An 18,003-nucleotide genomic window follows, 5' to 3' on the forward strand; every position below is an offset into this window, starting at 1 on the left:
AAAAAGCCAGATTAAAAAAAGCCTTACTAGTCTACTAGGTTAGGGCAATGGTTCAGATGAGGAACTTGACCTGACATCTCCTCATCCAAGGTGAGATGGGGGATCTTGACTCTCCAGAGTTGTTTTTCCCACACAGTAATTCTATCCCAGAGATTAAAAATCTTCTTGACAACTTTTTCATAGAAATATTTGTGTCTCTTTAAAAAGTTTTAATACAATGACTTTATTTTTTTATTTAGAAAAGGAGTTGGGATATATCTTGATCATTTCTAATAGCCACCTGTATGTGTGTTTTTATGACTTATAGCGAATGCCAGGTGCAGAGGCAGTTCTTCATCTCATAGACACTGTCCAACTGCTTGCTGACATTGAGGGAGATACAGGATGGCAATACGTCTAAATATTTGGCCGCTTCCATATAACGTTGCTTGGAATTCTGATTGTGTTTTGCTCTGCAGCGTCAGGCAGACATGTTGGAAATAGAAGTCTTAACCATCTCTGACTTCACCTCTGCCACCTCTGAAATGCTGGTGATAATACCAGGATCTTTTGCCAGCTGGCAGGGATGTTGAAAAGTTTAATTACTATCTGCACAGCTCTTTGAATGACAGTCTTAAGTGCAGTTTTGAATACCTCATCACCTTGAATACCTCGTATGGACAAGACAGTCAGAGATGTAATCAAAGCTACAGACACAGTGCCACATATCAGCAACAGCACCCCAAACTGTCTAAACTGAACCAGCCCAACAAAGGTGTGGTGGACAGGCCAGCTAATGGCTGTTCTCTCTCTTGGCCGTGGCACAACAACATGAGATCATTTATAAATAATCAATTTTTGTTTACCCAAATGTTTTTTGTGAAAGCTTTGGAGGGTTCTCCTAGGTAAATTGAGTCAATATGAAGTACAACGGGGATGAGGTGCAGCTGTAGCTACTACTTTGCTTGTTATAGCTAATAACCAGTGCTTAAGTGGTGCTACAGGAGATGAGATTGCAATTGCAGGGAATTCACACAAGAAACAGACTTCTCTGCAGAACACTGTAGACATTAGACCTACAGGTGCAGCCTGTGAACTTGTAAAGTCTTTTCAAAATTCAGCTGGGGCTTTTCCAAAGCAAAATACAATTTCTGTAGGCAAAATAGATTTAGCACCTAGTCTTGCATAGCTGCGAGTCTCCTTAGCTACCACTGAAACCAATTAAATTTAAAAATACAGTATTGGACTCTTGGTATATAATAGTTTTGTGCTGACTAGTTCTCAGATTGCAATCTTTTAGCCAAGCAGAAAAAAAATACTCAAACAGGCCTGTCGATACCCTTTGTAGCCTTTCCTCATCTACTTGCATCAAGCCATGGCGACTCTTTTTCAGCTGAGATGTCTGGAATGTGATCTTAGGGGCTTTGTGGAGGAATACAGAGAGCCTCAGGGAACTGGGGAGTGACAGATTTCCCTTCTGCTCTGGTGACATCTCTGGCAAGTCCAGTAACATTCAGCAGCAGCAGCAACAGTAAGAACAAACTGAGATGCCACCTTGTATTTTCGTAATATAGCAGAGTCTAGTGAGTGAATCCTTGTAAAACAGCCTCTGAAGTGGCAGAAATGGTTTGAAATGGGAAGCTGGAGTTAAAACAATCAAATTTGGGTGTCTATAGTAAGGCAGCTAAATATGAGCATCTATTTTTCCCGCCCCTTGACAGGCAGAGTGCTGTGGCTGAACTTGTTGATGTCCAGGTTCAGAGTGGGTTTGCAGGACACAGGATTTATCTTTTGATCTTTCTCGAGGAGGCCCAGGGTCTGCTTCCCCTAACGTGAGCATTTCCCCAGCTGCTTGGGCATGGGGATTGTTTCAGGACTTTTTTTATACCTGGGAGCAGAAACACCGGGTTCTCCTTTCCCTGGCTAAGAAAGCAACGATGGGTAAAATTCAGTGAAAATTCATCAGTTTAACAACAGGTTTTAGGCTGTAAATGTGATTATTTTATAACTTAAGAGATTTGGGGGAAAAAAAGTCTGTGTCTACCTTCCACATTTGGAAAGCTCCTGATATTTTATAGGTATTACAGGAAATAAAGACAGGAATAGGAGTAGCTGGTTCGTGATGCAGGACACAAAGTTATACTGTTGAATAAGGGAATTACACAGAATAATACCCTGGCCACAAGCAATAATTTTTATTCTAATACTATGCTGTACTGAATTCGTCCTGTTTAGCAGCTGAAGCTGGTCTAGCTGGCATTTAGACTGTGCTGCCAGGTTAGGTTTAAGTGCATATCGTAACTGCAACTATTGTACCGTCGTTGGCCCAGAAATCTAACAAACAGATTATTTGATCTGTTTGTGCTGCAAACAATAAGTCAATGAGCTGTGAAAGCTCACCACCCCAAACAGCTATTTTAAGGCCTGGAAATGTGTACTCTTGATTTCGATGGATCTGTGCTGCCATATGGAACCTAAGCATAACTGGGAGAATGGGAGGGAGCTGAGGGAAGGGTGGCCTCGGGCAAAAAGCTCTCGCAGACTTCTTGTGGCATTTGTTCTGCTGCTCTCAGAAATACGGTCAGCAATGTCAGACAAATAAATACATGCATTCACGTGATAGTAGAACTGTGCCTTGGGCCGTATCTTAAAGGTTTGACAAAGAGCTCAGAGAGGAGCTCTGAGAATCAGTGGCAATCCTTTTCATAAATACAGAAGAGTAACTGTAAATTCCCTGCAGGGATAGGGATCTACTGGAGGAGGACACTTACCCCAGGAAACAAAAGATTTGGCTGCTGCCACAGTTCCATTTTCCCAAGATTAAAAATAACACAAGGGAAGAGTTTGTGGAACCAGCTCCTGAGACATCAGGTTTTTGGAATTTGGAATCAAAAATTGATTCTTTTGGCCCATGTTTGGTGAAAACAGTGGAAAGACTAGATTTATTTGAAAGAGAAATTAAAAAAACATGAGCAGTAATAAAAAATAGTACTGACTGTGACAGTAGGACAATTTATAATTGGGGGTCAAGTATCCTATTAGTTTGGGACTATTTCTCTTTAAATAGAAGACCAGTCACAAAGGATTCCTGAGAGATGATATAATCTGAAACTATATTGGAAAAAAGTTTGCTTCTCTCTTAAATTACCAGGGCCTTTTGTATCCTAGTAAAATACTTTATTACTTGATCTGGCTCTAGAGAAACAGTGATTCCATAACAAACCTTTCCCAGGACTTTAATTATTTCCTTTATTATATCCTGAAAAAGGACCAGGTCACTTCTAAAGGCCACAGAAAGAGAATAATGTATTTTTTTTCCTGGGCAAACAAACAAAAACCAAAGGAATGTTTCTTTATATCGCAATCCTAAATTGAAGTTTGGTTGCTAAGTACTGAGAGTGCAATAGTTCTGTTCCCAGAAACACCTCTCAATATATTTTAAAGAATTATCTGATGATCTTCCAGTGAATCCCTTAAAAAACCAGCCCTGCCCCAACACAACTGTGAATCTTCTTTACCACTACAAATATAAAGAGGGTTTTCAAATGAAAGCCCATGGGGCTTGTGAATCATTTAGGTGCTTCTATAAAGGCCCTGATATTTGATGTTTCAGTGACGGACCCAGCTGTGCATCACAGGGCATGTTCATGCTTTCAACAGCTATAAATTTCTGACAGTGCTTGACCAGCTCCTCGTATGATGGCCCATGATGGATATTGTCCCTCTGAAATTTGCGTGCTGAGGTGGCCACTCAACACAGAGTAGCAGTGAAAACTAGAAAGATGTGCAAGTGTCAGTCACTTTGCAGGACAAACAGGCAATGCAGGGCCCACCTGTGTGTAATTCTACTGAGAATTTCTGGTAACAGAAAACTATAGCTTAATTCACAGTTAAATTGCTAGTAAAAATTGCTAGTCTTTCCTTCCTTCCTCCTTCCTTCCTTCCTTCCTTCCTTCCTTCCTTCCTTCCTTCCTTCCTTCCTTCCTTCCTTCCTTCCTTCCTTCCTTCCTTCCTTCCTTCCTTCCTTCCTTCCTTCCTTCCTTCCTTCCTTCCTTCCTTCCTTCCTTCCTTCCTTCCTTCCTTCCTTCCTTCCTTCCTTCCTTCCTTCCTTCCTTCCTTCCTTCCTTCCTTCCTTCCTTCCTTCCTTCCTTCTTCTTTCCTTCCTTCCTTCTTCTTTCCCTCCTTCCCTCACTCCCACCCACCACCCTTTCTTCCTTCCTTTCTTCCTTCCTTTCCCTGCTATTGTCTTGATAGTGAACTGAAAAGCATTTGCTTATCTACAATATGTGATTTCCTGTACGTGCAGGTCATGATTTTGCTTCCCGAGAAGAAGAGAACAAAAGAAGAAAAACCACAAGTCATGCCACAGTCTCATTAAATATATAAAAAAAATAACTGTCCTCATTATAACTAACATCCCATTTCCTCTAGCATCGCCTTCAGGACGCTCAAACCCTGTCATTTATAGAAATACCCTGAGTGGTCCCTGATCGACTGCATGGCTAGAATTCAATCACGGGCTTCTACTGACACCAGGACTCACCAGGGTACAACTTAATGGCAGGAAAGCTCCCAGATTGAATTATAACTTTGTTATTTAATCTGAGAACGTATTTTGTTATTTATAGTCAATAGAAAACTCATATGGACTTTTTCAGGTAGAAAATGGTAAATCAGAGTAACAAAATGATCACTTTAATTTCAAATGTAAAGTTTGTGAAGTAGGTAGGGAGAGAAGGATTAGTGTGCCCATGATGCAAGGTTATTGGGGTGTGATGGGCAGGGACGAGGATGGTTTACAGGGAAATCAAAGGCAGAATTTCACTGGAAAGTAAGCACTTTCTGTGGAAGTTATTAGGTGACCAACTACTATAACTAGTCCTAAAACCATAGTAACAAAACCCAAACAGAAAGACAGACCTTACCGATGGGTTCTCTCTCCCAAAACACCTCAGGTCTATCTTTACTTGCAAGTGTGTTGTTTATACAATTGTCAGTGGTGGTACCTTTCACTCTCTCCTGTACTTGTTCTGGGAGTACCTGCAAATCTGTTTATGCCAATGAGTCCAGCATTTCAAAGGGAAAACCAACAAAGCACTGGTCTGGCATGCAGAAACCCTTGGAGACTTCTGACAATATGGACTAAAATGTAGTTTTTTCTTTGTTTCTTTCTTGGTGTTTTATGGTGGGGAAAAAAAAAAAAGAGGCAAATGGTCATTACTGTTATTACTGGTTAGCTGCAAGTACTTTTATGGCCCGTGGTGATTCTTGGTTATTGATTCTCAGGCATGTGAAGCCTGGTTCTTCAATGGACCAATTTAAACTTGTCTGTGGTGGTTTTGCAATCCCTTTACCTGATCCTTCTCCCCAGCATCTTTTCAATACTTTGAGCCTCATTTCCTATATAGCAGTTAATAAAAACAAACTGGCAAGAAACCTTCTTTCCAAATTTATGAAACTGTTGTCTTGCTGTTATTTCACTTTTTTCTTTTTTCTTTTTCTTTTTTTTTCTAATTTTTTTTATTTTATTTTTGCCCCAGGTTTTGCTTGCCTGTCAAAGTCATTGAGTTCAAACTTTTTTGAATTTTAGAAACCTACATTCACACAGTAATTGGAAGAACAGTCCCATAATTTCCAGCTCCAGGGGGAAGCTGTCTTGGAACATAACAGCAAAAAAGAAACCCTTGGGTGAAAGAAGAAACCGGGTCAAAATAAAATCACAGATCATTGATTGAAAATGTAGATGTGATTATTTCTAATAAGGAATGAAGGCAGGCAATTAGAACAAACTGTGTACATTTCTCGAGCCTAACTGAGTAGTCATTTTTAGAGCAATGAGGATTTATAGATTATCCGGTTTAAGGAAATAAATGTAAATATTATGGGGCCTTATTCTGGAAGTTATCCTTTAGGCATGCTTCTTCAGGTAAGGTCTGGTAAACAGGGTGCAGAAATGAACAGTCACACATAGAGGGGAGCAGGAAAAATGGACTTCGCTGCCAAGGGAAACATATCATGCATCATCTTAGCTACCGAAATTAGGCAAAGCAAGTCCCAGCCAGTGTGCTCTCCAGGTATGACTCAAGCCCAAACAAAAGCGGCAGCCCTGGCTGTCCCTTGTCTAGGCTCTGTTTTCATACCCCTGAAAAATAAATAACACAACACATACGTCCTACAGAAGGTAGCCAAGGACTTGTCCACATTGCATTGCGCAATGTCATATAATCTTCACGTCCAAGGGAGGTTGTTCCTCTTTTTCAGTATGTGAAAAATATCTAGTGTATCCATAGATGGGGGCAACAGTTAGGAAGTGTGTTCCTCTTCATGAATTTCCCTGTGATCCAGTCACACCGGCTGTCATTATAAAGTAAAAGTATGGAAATTCCCTCATAAACTGAGATTAATCATTGGTGTAATTCCCCTCCTGCTTGGCAGGACCAGGATTTCACCCAAAGTATCGCTAATATCCAATTAATCAGCTGACACAAAGTCAACAAATGTAGAGCTTTCCAGGCATGGGAAATCAAAATGCCGTAAGAATAAAACTTTATAGCAGTCGAGCTCCCTGTGGAGCAGAGCAGGAGGGTCACTGTGTTCCCTGTTGCAATTAGGATTATGCCGCTGTTCCCTGTCAAAGGAATGGACCTTGCCATGGCTCTTTCACAGAGCTGTTCCTGGGGTTGCAGGAGCTGCTAGCAGGCTTTGCTCCAGGTGGTTCTCTCCTATTAAGCTGGTCTTAATCTCTGCTCTCTGTTTTGAGCTAAACAGGCAGATGCAAACTAGAAGAAAGGAAGTGGTTACTCCAGTGTCTATGGGAAAGGCATTGATGTTGCAAGAGGGCTTATCAACAACTTCTATATGTACAAAATTCATGGAGCGGCTCCCTCCCTAGGGGCTGGCAAATGTGAGTTCCCACTTCTGCCGCTTCTGAGACTGACTGTGCAGAGACTTCTGCTGAGGCAGTAATGTGGGTCTGCAGTACGGTAACTATTGGGAAATTTCTGTATTGATAAAACCCTTAGTGGAGGCACAGCTGCACAGGCAGACATTCGTTTTATAAATGCCTTTGCCAACATTGACTGCTTTCTTATTTCAATTCCACTTTTCAGAACCAGTATAGGATACAGGGGTGGGGAGATATTTCTGCATTAATAACTTCTGCAAATTGGGAAGTTTGCAAGGAGGCAGCTACCCTGACATCGCTAACTGCTGTGTATCTGCTGCTGGTTTATAGACTATCATAAGCTCATAAGTAATACTGGAATGTGAGTACTAGAAAAAGACAGAGGAAAAAATGAGCTTCCCTCTCTCAAGTTTTGAGTGATTCTCGCTGCTTTTAAGTCATTTCTGCTCCCCCCCCCCGCCCCTGCCCCGGCCCCAGCACAATTTTCTGGGGACAGTGAAAAATCCCAGCTGAATATTGAAATATGCAGCATTACATTTTCCCTGGAGCAGTGCTGGATGTGGCCCTTCCCTTTTCAGACAACAAGCCTGACCACCTCTGCCCCTTATGGCAGAGACCTGAGGCGCTGGGAGCTGTGGGTTCAACCGCTCAGGCGAAGGAGAGGCTGTATGTGGGTTCCTGATGCAGGGGCTGCCTGCTCTGCCTGCTCTGCCTGCTCTGCCTGCCAGATGAGAGAAGACACCACTGCCTTCTACTCATACAACAGTTTAGATGAGGACATCAGTGTCCCCACACACCAACAGGTGGGAGATCTTTTTTCAGTGGAGAGAGATTTGCTAACTAGTAGCAGAACAGGGATTGTTCTCCCTTAGCTCCAGCTGCTTTTAGCAGCAGGCACATGGATGCCCAGTGGTTTTAACTGCAGGAAATATTGATACACAGAGATTTCAGGGTCTCCAGAGGAATGGGTGCCAGCCATGTTCAGTTCAGAGGAAATGGATTTTGAGCCCAGAGAGCTCAGATTTTTAGCCTGTGTAGAGGCAGGCATTGTGTACCTACACTGTTGTGTGGCTCTGGCCTTCTGGTGCATTTGCACACGAAAACATGCCAGAGTCAATGGTATGGCATGTCCCAGGGACTGCTAGAGATGTGCCTGTGAATACTCTGCTCCCAGCACAGTCACAGGGTTTTGACTGCACTCTTAAAGCCAGTGGAAATTGCGCAGTTCAGTCCTGTGGCATCAGGGCCAGACTGCAGGAGACTGAGTACCTTTCCTGGTGGAATCCTGAAGTTATCCCAGAGAGATAACTGATCAACTACATTGGTGGCACGCAAGTCAGAAGATACAAGACTTCTTCAATCTAAAGAAATACATCTGCAGATGAATTTTCACTGTTAAACAATCTTACTGGCCTCTCAGCTGTTGGTAAATCTCAAATAACCTGGTAAAATTTGTTACTGGAGTGGTTAAGTGCAGGTGACAAAGGCACAAATGATCGCTGGCTTAGTGTTTCCTCGCATGTAAGTAGCACGGTTTTGCTGGTGCCCTGTGACTTCCAGGCGATGGGGGAAGGCTGAGGGGGCTACTTTGGCTGGCAGCCAGTCATCCCTTCATCCACCCCACCACATCCCACAGAGCGGGTGGGCACAGCTGGGTGGGTAGCAGGGCCATGGACAATTCATCATTATGGTGGTCTGACCACTTTTCGGTGCCTGTGCCTTCCTCTCCTTTCTGTTTGTCTTATGCCAAGGTATTCATTGCCAACAAAGAAACACAAACAAATGTTTGAAGGATGCACATCTGCGCTAGCAACCAGCCCACTGCAATTATACTAGCTCTTGCTTACCCAAAAATGGATCCGTGAACTGCACATGAGTAGGGTCAGCTGTATTACACATCCAGTCTGTCAGCTGCCAGGGTTGGGTGCAGACAAAGATAAAAAAATGAATGAAGACACTGGCAGACTGGGAGGAGAATTCTGCAGTCCTGCTGAGTTCAACAGATACTGCATGAGAAACAGTTTTCCTACAACCTTGTATGGGGGAAGAATACGGAAACATTATGGTGTTAATGCTAGGAAACCTGTCTTTGTAGCTTTTGTCTCCTAAAGGACCCTGTATGATGTATCTTTACTGATAAAAAGGTATTTTTTTTTTTAGCTCCAGATTGCTTTAGTTAGAAGAAAAGGATACCATGTTTACCCAGTTTTGGAGAATTTTCTCAAGGATGAAATCCTGTCACTCTGGAAGTCAACAGGAGTTTCCAAAAGGGAAACTCCTAGTGATTTTAGCAGGCCCAAGGTTTCACTTCATGAACTGTTTGATTTATCCCACAATACACAAATATTTAAAAATGTTATGATTTTGTTCTTTGAAATTTGACTTGAACCTGCTAAAGCAGACAGTTCAGTAAAATACTTAATCCATCAAAGTAATCTAAACCCATGTGCTTTTCAAATCACCCTGAAAAGGGTCAGATCTGCATACAGTTTCCAATAGATTTAGACTGTAAAATGTTTCTTAATTTATGTTCTTTGGCTTGTATCCAACAGCTTGAGCCTTCGATATTGTATTGATGCCATCCTCAAGACATCCAGTGCTTTGTCTCCACGGGGATAGCTGTGCTCTGAGGTTACAAGCTGGTGTGTTTTGAGTACACGTCACTATGGTAAGGTACGGGAAGTTAATCCGTAGCTTTACCAACAACAATTTCAGTGCTATGGGGCAGATTGTAGCTTGTGTCTGAATGCAATGTACCTGTGTCCATTACTGTAAATAATCCTTGAATCTGCTTTAGTTCTGCTTTGGAAAACAGGTTCATGTTGAATTTATCTACTGAAGGTCTAAGGCCTTGTCTGGGCACGCAGAATTGGATAGTTTAAAATAGCAATTCTGCTTGGGCGATTCCAGTATAATTTAACAACACCAGGATAACTCCCTTATTCTCTCATGGGATAAAACTATCTTACAGGATAAACCTCCTTATTTTGTAGGATAAGACTAAATTTGTTAAAAAATAATTAATATTCCACCTGCAAAGGTGAAATTAATTGTTCTGGGACAGGGATGTTTTTATTTTGGAAGAGAGGGTCCACCTGAGGAGTTGGAAACTGCTATGCCAGCAGCTTCTGGAGGGGAGAGATGGGGAGGGAAGCCAGGGTGATTTTCTGACCCTATCCTGTGTGAGTGCACTAGATGCAGGTTTTCCTCCCACCATCCCAGGACCACATGAGTATCCCACTCTTGGTAAAAAGAGTTTGAGCACCAAGAAACCGAGGGAGCACGAGGGCACCAGGGAAGTCGGATGATCAGGAAGGCACAGTTACACCTGAATCTCTCATGGCTGCGGTGAATAAAGCAATTGCCAAGATTTAAGAGTTTTAAGAGGTTACAAGATTTTCAGAGATGGAAGGGTGCTGCTGTCCACCTGGTGATGCTCTTGACTGTGAATCCTGACACATGAGCTCTGAGGGCCCGTAAGTGCAATCCTATACCTGCAGATCAGGACAATCCTATACCTTTTCTTCTGGCACACTTCTTTATGTTCTTCTTCAGGTCATTTCCAGTTATGAAGCTCAGCCTCTTTATGCAGTGTTTTTTTGGTTTTTTGTGAGATCCATCCCAGCTTGTTCCCCAGGAGCATTTGCTGAAGATAACGGGCTTCCTAGCTGCAGTGTATGAAATTTTAAGTGCTGCAGAACTGAACCTAGCCTTGTGCCATTTCACCTTCAGCTTATGCTGGTTTAATATCAACTTGCTCTCCTTTAATATTCTGAGGCATTGCCCACAGTGCCCTTTGGGACCCTGTTGCTCAGTACTCCATCTGAACATCTGCATCTGCAAACCAGCCCCCCCTTGCACAAAACACAGTAACATGTGAGACTGAGAAGAAAAAGAAGTCCAGAGAAGCTTTTCTGCTTCAATACTGAAAGAGGACCTCCCACCCCCACAGCTGAAGAAATGAATAAACTGAGCATTTTTTACTTTTCTGCTAGATTGAGACATCAAAAGAATGGCTAACTGAGCAAACCTGAGTGCGTCTAATTGACTTCAGCCCCAGATTTATTCACTGTTCTGCACCTGCTTTGGAGAGCTGATTCAGGTCTTGACCCAAAGCTCTCTCTTGACTTTAGTTTTCATCAGGACTCAGAATTCCAACTGAAATGGAGCATTTCTTGCTGATTTTGGTGAACTTCGTTGCAGTGCCTTGGCCCTTTGATAGTGTTTTAAGTCATTTCTGAAACTTCATAATGAAGCAATATTGAGTACATCTGAGTGCTAGCAAGACACTAAAGACGCTGTAGGCCATATGTAGAACATGGGTATCACACTGAGCAAGGTTACTTTGAAGTAAACAAAAATCCAAATACTTAAAATTCCCATTTAACTTTCTTTAATTTTTTTTCTACTCTGGGTGGGGAAACCAGCTACATTAGATTCTCTGCTTTAGAAGGGTTCAGTTTTGATTAGTTAAATAACTTTATCAGCCTTTTGTATTTTAGTATTTCTAGCCTTGTAGCTGAAAATGAGAAACTACTTTGGTCTTATGATGATTTCATAGGATGTACTGATGGCCTGAGAGCTTTCATCAACCATTTCTTCTCTTAACCTCATTGTGCATGATGCATCCCAGTCTTACTTAACCTGTAGGTTCTGCTTACATGGAGAAGCTTTGGCGTCCAGCCTCACAAGATTTTATCTAACTGATTTAGGGAAACTTTCAGATTTCTTTGTCTTGCCATCTTGAACCTGCTGTTTTCCAGGTTCCTGCTGTTTTCCAGGTTCCGGGCGTAACAGGAGGTCTGCAGCATCCCTCAGGCAGGTGGTGTGCTTCATGGGACGGGGTCCTCCCCTCCTCTAGCATACCATGGTCCCGCAAGGTCTCAAGGCTCCCATTTTGTGCTGAATTCCAGGGTCAGAGAGCTTTAGTCTGACAGGGATGATAGCTTCTGTCTGAGGCAGGTGATCTTTACGCCACTGAAAGACTTTGCAAATTCCACACTTCGCATTGTCTCAAGCCCCTGCTTATATGGGACTCTTTCTACTCTTTCTTTTGTGCTCTTTTCTCTTCTCTTCTCTCTTTTTCCCTCCTTTTCTTTCTCCTATTCTTTTTCTTTTGTTTTCCCTTTTTTTTTTTTTTTTTCTTCCCTCCTTGTTTTCCCATCACTGCAGTATTTTAACACTTCTGTGCACTCAGAAAAACAAGTCACGGTCTGGTCTTTAAGATTTTGTGAGAACTGACAAATTTGGTCAAGGGTGAGATTTTGCAAATGCTGTTAAAAACGCGGCTTTTCATGTGGCAACATGTTCTTTTATACTGGAACACGTCCTAAATTTTCACACATGTGCAGGAAGTGAAATCACACCTTTTTATGGCAGAAACAGCTTAGCACAGTGAAATGACAGCTTTTGCCTATAAAAAATGCCTTTAGTTTTTGTGGAAAACAGTGAATTACTTGAGGCAAAACCACAAAGTGTTTCATCAGCAGCACAATGGTTTTTAATGCAGCTCTGCCTTGAAAAGAGCTTGAGGAAGATGGAAATCAGAGGACAACACTGCTAGATGTATCAGCCTTGCAGCCCAAATATGCTGTACAAGGTTTGAGTGCTTTTTCAAAAGATTTTTAATTTAATGGTGTCTTCTAAGTCTTCCTTTTCCCTCCTTCTCCATCTTCAAAGTCTATTATTTCCTCTCCTTTGATCCCAAAATTTCATCCCATGGTATTTTTAACTCTCCCTTCCCCCACCAGACTGAGTCCCATCCCCACTCCCCTCCACATGTGGCTGCCCGGCTGCTCCGGCTGCCTCTCCCTACCACTCAGGAAGCCAAGAGCCAGGCAGACTGGATACAACTGGAGTTTTCTGATGTGCTTTAGCGGTACCTGCATGTCCTGAGCTAAACACACCCCGGTGTGTGTCCTGGCCAGCAGGACATTTGATAGCCCTGCCATCATAATTTTATTGCCTTCAGTGGGAACAAGTGCTGCAGTATCTGGAGGACCAAGGCAACTACTTTTTACTGGGAAATCCATCCTGTAGAGCTCATAGCTGGATATACAACTGGAAGGAAGATATATTTTATTTCTAAGTTTGCTTCTGCATGGGACAGAAGTTGCAGTGAGGTGAGATGGGTTGCCATGAGTTGCTCTGTTCTCTACCAAGCTACGCCACTCTCAAATGTAGTTTGCCTTTCCTATGCCTCCTCTTTAACATCTGTGTGTGCTTCCCTTCCCTTAGGCCATGTAGAAACCTGTAGATTTAGAGGGAACTTAGCATTGTTGCTCCTGGGGGAGCTCTCAAAGCAGAGTCTTGGAAGCCCTCAAGGCGCTTTCAGCATTTGGGTGCTTGGCAGGAGTCAAGAAGAGTCACTGCATGCTCTCAATGTGATGCAGAGTAATTTCAGATTCTGTGCTGTCTTTGAGGACCTAAACTGTGACATGGGAGCACCGAGAGGACAAGGATAATTTGCAGTAGTTGAAATAAAAAAGTCAGTCAGTAAGTAGGAAGTGAAATGTATGCGTGCTCTGTCCTACATTTGCAGGTACGTCCATGTGTGTGGGAAAGCGTACAAGTGAAAAAGGCATTTGTACAAGTTTCTGAGCAGGTTGTATGCGCTGGAGCCAAGCTGCCTACTTGGTGAAGGAGAGATTTTAAACCTGCCTGTAAGTCCAGTAACCAGCTTTCTAACCACACACATCCCACACCTACATTTTTGTGTTCTACAGCTTTCATGTTGGTCAAATAAAAAGCATCAGCACCACATCTACTTGTTTGCATTGAGGGCCAATATGTTTTCTTTGCACTTTAAATACTGTTTAGAGCTCTCTTTATGAGCTTCAATTAGGAGTTTGCTATGGAGGGCTTATTAGAGCAGTTTTATTGGTACTTTAACACATTTTCTTTGTTAAAAGCTAGTTTAGAAGCTAGTTTAAGAAGCTTGTAAATGGGAGCTACAGTGAGCTGTCTGTTCCACTGACAAACACATATCAACAGGCCTCCCAGAGGGTTCCTCAAGTCACCTGGTCCACCCCTGCACAAGCGACTGCAGTGAGCCCCACCATCTGCCAGGCTCTCAGGAAAGGGAGTTGGGTGGGGACATCAGGGAATAAATATTAATTCTGGAATTCAGGGAAAAAAACCCAACCTCCAGACTGGAAGTTTTATATTTAATATAAACTGAAGATGTATGAGATATCCAGTAATTTTGGTATCCAAAGCAATCGGGTCAATAACATACAAAGAGATCACCCAGACTGGTTTCACCAGCAGAAACAGAGAAATCAGGACTGGGAGTGAAGAAACTTTCCTGCTACCCAGGTTTTCCGTCCAGGGCTCAGGCTGGAGAAGGCGACGGTGTCATGTCCCCTTCTGCTCTGGCCGTGACCCCAGGAAAGCCTCCCTCTTGTTGCCGCTGGAGACTCCACACCGGGGCAGACGCAGCTGATTAGACCCCCCTCCTGGATGAGGCGCAGTGGAGAGCACCCGAGAGCTGTGTCCATCCTCGTGCCCCCCACATATCCCCCTGCCTCTGGAGCAGATACCGTGTGTGCCAGTTTCTGTTTTCTCTCCCAGCACAGTTCTTGTTTCAAAGGCACCTAGAGGTGAGTTGTGGCCGCAGAGGAGTGGCCTCGGGGAGCCAGGAGAGCCGCTGCAGTAGGGGAAGGAGCGTGAAGGTCTGCCTGAGAGCACTGCCCACCCTGAGAGGCACTTACAGCCCCTCTCAGGTGACAAGACAATTTAAACTAATTCATGTCTTGGATTCCCCCTCACCTGCCGTAGCGCTTTTCAGATGTGGCTGCCCCATCCGCACCAGTTCCTCACAGCTCCCCGGTTCCCTCAGGCAGGGTCCCCTTGCAGCCAGGCTCCCGTTGCTGCCATGTCAGCACAGCTGCCATCCTCCGGCCCAAAAGGTGCCATCGAGCCTCCACACCTGTCTTTCTGCAAACACCTGTAAAGCCTGTGCCCACGAGAGTCCCACCACAGAAACCCCTGCCGTGACTGCTGAAGCAAGCTTAGGAGTAGGTGGAAAGTATCTACTCCAGATCCCTCAGGGAGGGCCACAGAGTATCTAAACAAGTCTGTTTCATTACCCACATTTATATTTTCCTAGGAAAAGTATGCAAGTAAATATTTTCTCCAGGCTTTTTTCTTTTCTCTCCTCTTTCTCTTGGCTCCTTTTTTCCCTCTAAACCTACAGTACATCACTCACGACGACTTAAATAGTGAAAACTGTCTACAGTTTATCTAAGGATCAAACAGCTGTTGTCTTCACAGGCCTTTTTTATTAATATGAATTAATGTTTTCCAACTTATTTCCTACATTTCTGCTGGGAAGAATAACCCTTCCCAGAAGCATTCTTTGGCAGATAGCAAAATAATTTGAGTAGCAGATATATGATCTCATTTTTTTCTGGACAGATTACAAATTGCAGATTGGCTAGAAGTGGATGAACACAATAAGTATTTTAATCTTGCAGTGATTTCATGTGCCTAAATGCTTCAGCTGCCTACACTTTCCAAGCTATGAGCTGCATCCTTAAGCACTTAAACTGTCTTCAGTTGCAGAGGATACCATGGCCCAGACCTACTGTAATGGAAGAGGGAGTGGGTTGTTTCCATTTGTATGTCACTGCAGAGGTCTCTGAGCATTAACTACTTGCCTGACCAGCGTTTCTCGGATGAAGTGCTTTGGAAATATCAATGTTTGAGTCCTACTTTCAGCCTGACATTCACAGAAATAGGATTTTTTTGACGTAGCTGGGCTGCTCCTTCTCTGCAGCTGGATCCTGCACAGTGGGTCTGCAGGTAAAGGTCTGAAAGTCCTGCCTTAGAAGTGTTCTAATAGTATCTTCCAGGGAGAGTCTTTACTGCTTTAAGCTGCTTTAAGCAGTCTTATGGAGAGCCAGTCCTTCTAAAAGATTGCTGTTGAGCCCGAGAGCGTTCCTGGATCTATTCATACGAACTTTATAACCTACACGTATGTCACAGAGACCTTTGCCACTTGCATGTGCTCTTGGAGCTCTTGCTGACCCTACCTAGTTATGGCAGTGACACGTGAAGCATCACACTCCTGCATCTCACCATTTCTGAAACAAGTAATTGTGCACGTCTCTTCCACTGAGAGCTGAAAGTCCCTGTGATTTGCACCCAGCTGTGGGATGGGTGTTCATCAGAGACACAGCAGATTCAAGAGAAACTATTGTCTCTCAACTCCAATTATTTCTGCTTTTGGAGAAGATTTAGAATTAGTTTCCAGTTGCATTTACTCAGTCTAAATACATTAGTGGCTATAAGGAGTCTTTCTGTGTAAGCACTGTGTTCCTTAGTAGTCCCTGCTCTTCCAGTGCTCCTCTCTAGCCAAGTCAGGAATGATAAATAACTAAGAATTCAGTGTCCTCTGCATCTCAAATTACATTCCATTATAATTTTTTTAAATCCTGGAGCAGCCGGTTAATTTTGCTTCTTTGATGTTTGAGGAAATGTGTATATTGTGTATATGAAATGAGAAGTTGATAGGAAAACTCTCAGCGATCTCCTGGAGTCTTGCACCAGATCTCTGCTCTGTTAAACCATGTGAAAGGACTGAGTGTGATGATTAAATCCTGGGAAGCCCACTTCCTTCTGAAGAACGACTGAACGGAGGGAGGATCCTGCTCAGCTATAACACACGCTGGTACAACCAGGAGCTGCTGGCACTTGTGGCGGGTCTGTTATGTCTCTGAACCGAATCCAGGCTGGACACAGTGCATGTCCTGACCAGCACTGCACTATAATAATTTAAGCTGAAGTGATTTATCTAAATCTGGACTGGTTTTGCACCTTGGTTCCTTTTCCTTTCGTTGCATTTCATATAATTCTCTCGGGTTTCCTACTTTCCTCCTTGATTATTTTCTTCCTTCAAGAGGGCTTTTCTGTATGTAGGTGATAGGAGCAGCCAAACAAAACGATACAGGATATTGTAAGAGACACGTTGTATGAGAGTGACCTTCACAAAACCGATTTCTTGGCGCCTCAATCTCCTTTAGGCCTTGCACCTAGCTGCAAACTAGTGGGCAGGTTTTCATCAGTATCTTTAATCAGGTTTCAAGACACTATAAAAACACAACAAAAATCATAAAAATTCCTTTTGTCTCAAACACATACCTTAGCAGTAAGGGATGTATCCCTAAATATTTCCTCAGGAAAAATTAATGAAGCAAATTAAAAGAAAAATTCTTTCAAGCTGTTCCAAACAAACTCATTTCACAGCCTTTTATCATGCTTCCTTGCCGTTTGGGAAATTTATTTAAGTTATTAAAAAATTCCCTAAAATTCTCAGCTGAAAAGTTGGCTTCTGTTTTTTCTACAAAGCTAACTCACCTGATTTGTCAGAACAGCTCGAAAATGAAGTGCTAACTGGTGGGTTTTATTGAAAGGAAACCAAGTGGAACAACATATGTATTTTCTTAGGAAACTAAAAAGCTCACAGTCCTGTGGTGTTCCTTGGGGTAAATTCTTTGTTATGAATTACAACCTGCTTACTGATGAGTTGTTAATAAAAAGTAGACCTGCTGGGCCATTATTTTTTTCCACACAGTATACCCAGTTTAGCTTTTTTTAAGCGTTTTCATTAATGCACTGAGTGTGAATAAATCTGTTTCCAATTTGTAATTGTTTTCCCTTCATCTGGACATTAATTTATTGCCAAATCTAACACTCTTCTATTTTTAATATCCCTCCAAACTGAAGAGCTGTTTTAAAAAGAAAGAAAGAGATTAGTAAAATGCAGGATAGTGGGAAGGATCTCTCCTTTTCTTCCTTCTTTCCTTCTTTCTTCCATCCCCTCTTTCCTTCTTTCTCTCTCTCTCTTTAATCTTTTGCTCTTTCACTCTCTCTGTTTCCTTTCCCCCCCTGCTTTCTCTCCTAGATCATATCCCAGTGTCTGGGACCAGGGGAAAGGGGCGCTGGGTCTCTCCTGGGGCCCCACCGTGTTTAGAAACAACAGCCGCCAGCTGAACTCATAGGTAGTTGACAAAACGGTCTGACGGAAACACTGGAATCAAAGTAGAAACAGATGGTAACCTGAGGTGGCAGCGCAACTTCATTTAATGTGGGGTGGCTTTTTATTTATTTGATTTATT

At 42.8% G+C, this 18,003-nt stretch overlaps 1 long non-coding RNA gene across 3 annotated transcripts in view; it reads left to right on the forward strand.

The window, feature by feature from the left end:
- Window positions 1–18,003, forward strand: part of LOC121090737 — a 141,137-nt gene that overhangs the window by 113,129 nt on the left and 10,005 nt on the right. For all 3 annotated transcript variants that reach the window (XR_005828690.1, XR_005828692.1, XR_005828691.1), the window contains exons 5-6: window positions 9,436–9,551; window positions 10,106–10,231. This is a non-coding gene — a long non-coding RNA (uncharacterized LOC121090737). The remainder of the gene's footprint in view (window positions 1–9,435; window positions 9,552–10,105; window positions 10,232–18,003) is intronic.

This window comes from Falco naumanni, chromosome 6 (genome assembly GCF_017639655.2).
Source record: "Falco naumanni isolate bFalNau1 chromosome 6, bFalNau1.pat, whole genome shotgun sequence".
Lineage (NCBI taxonomy): Eukaryota > Metazoa > Chordata > Aves > Falconiformes > Falconidae > Falco > Falco naumanni.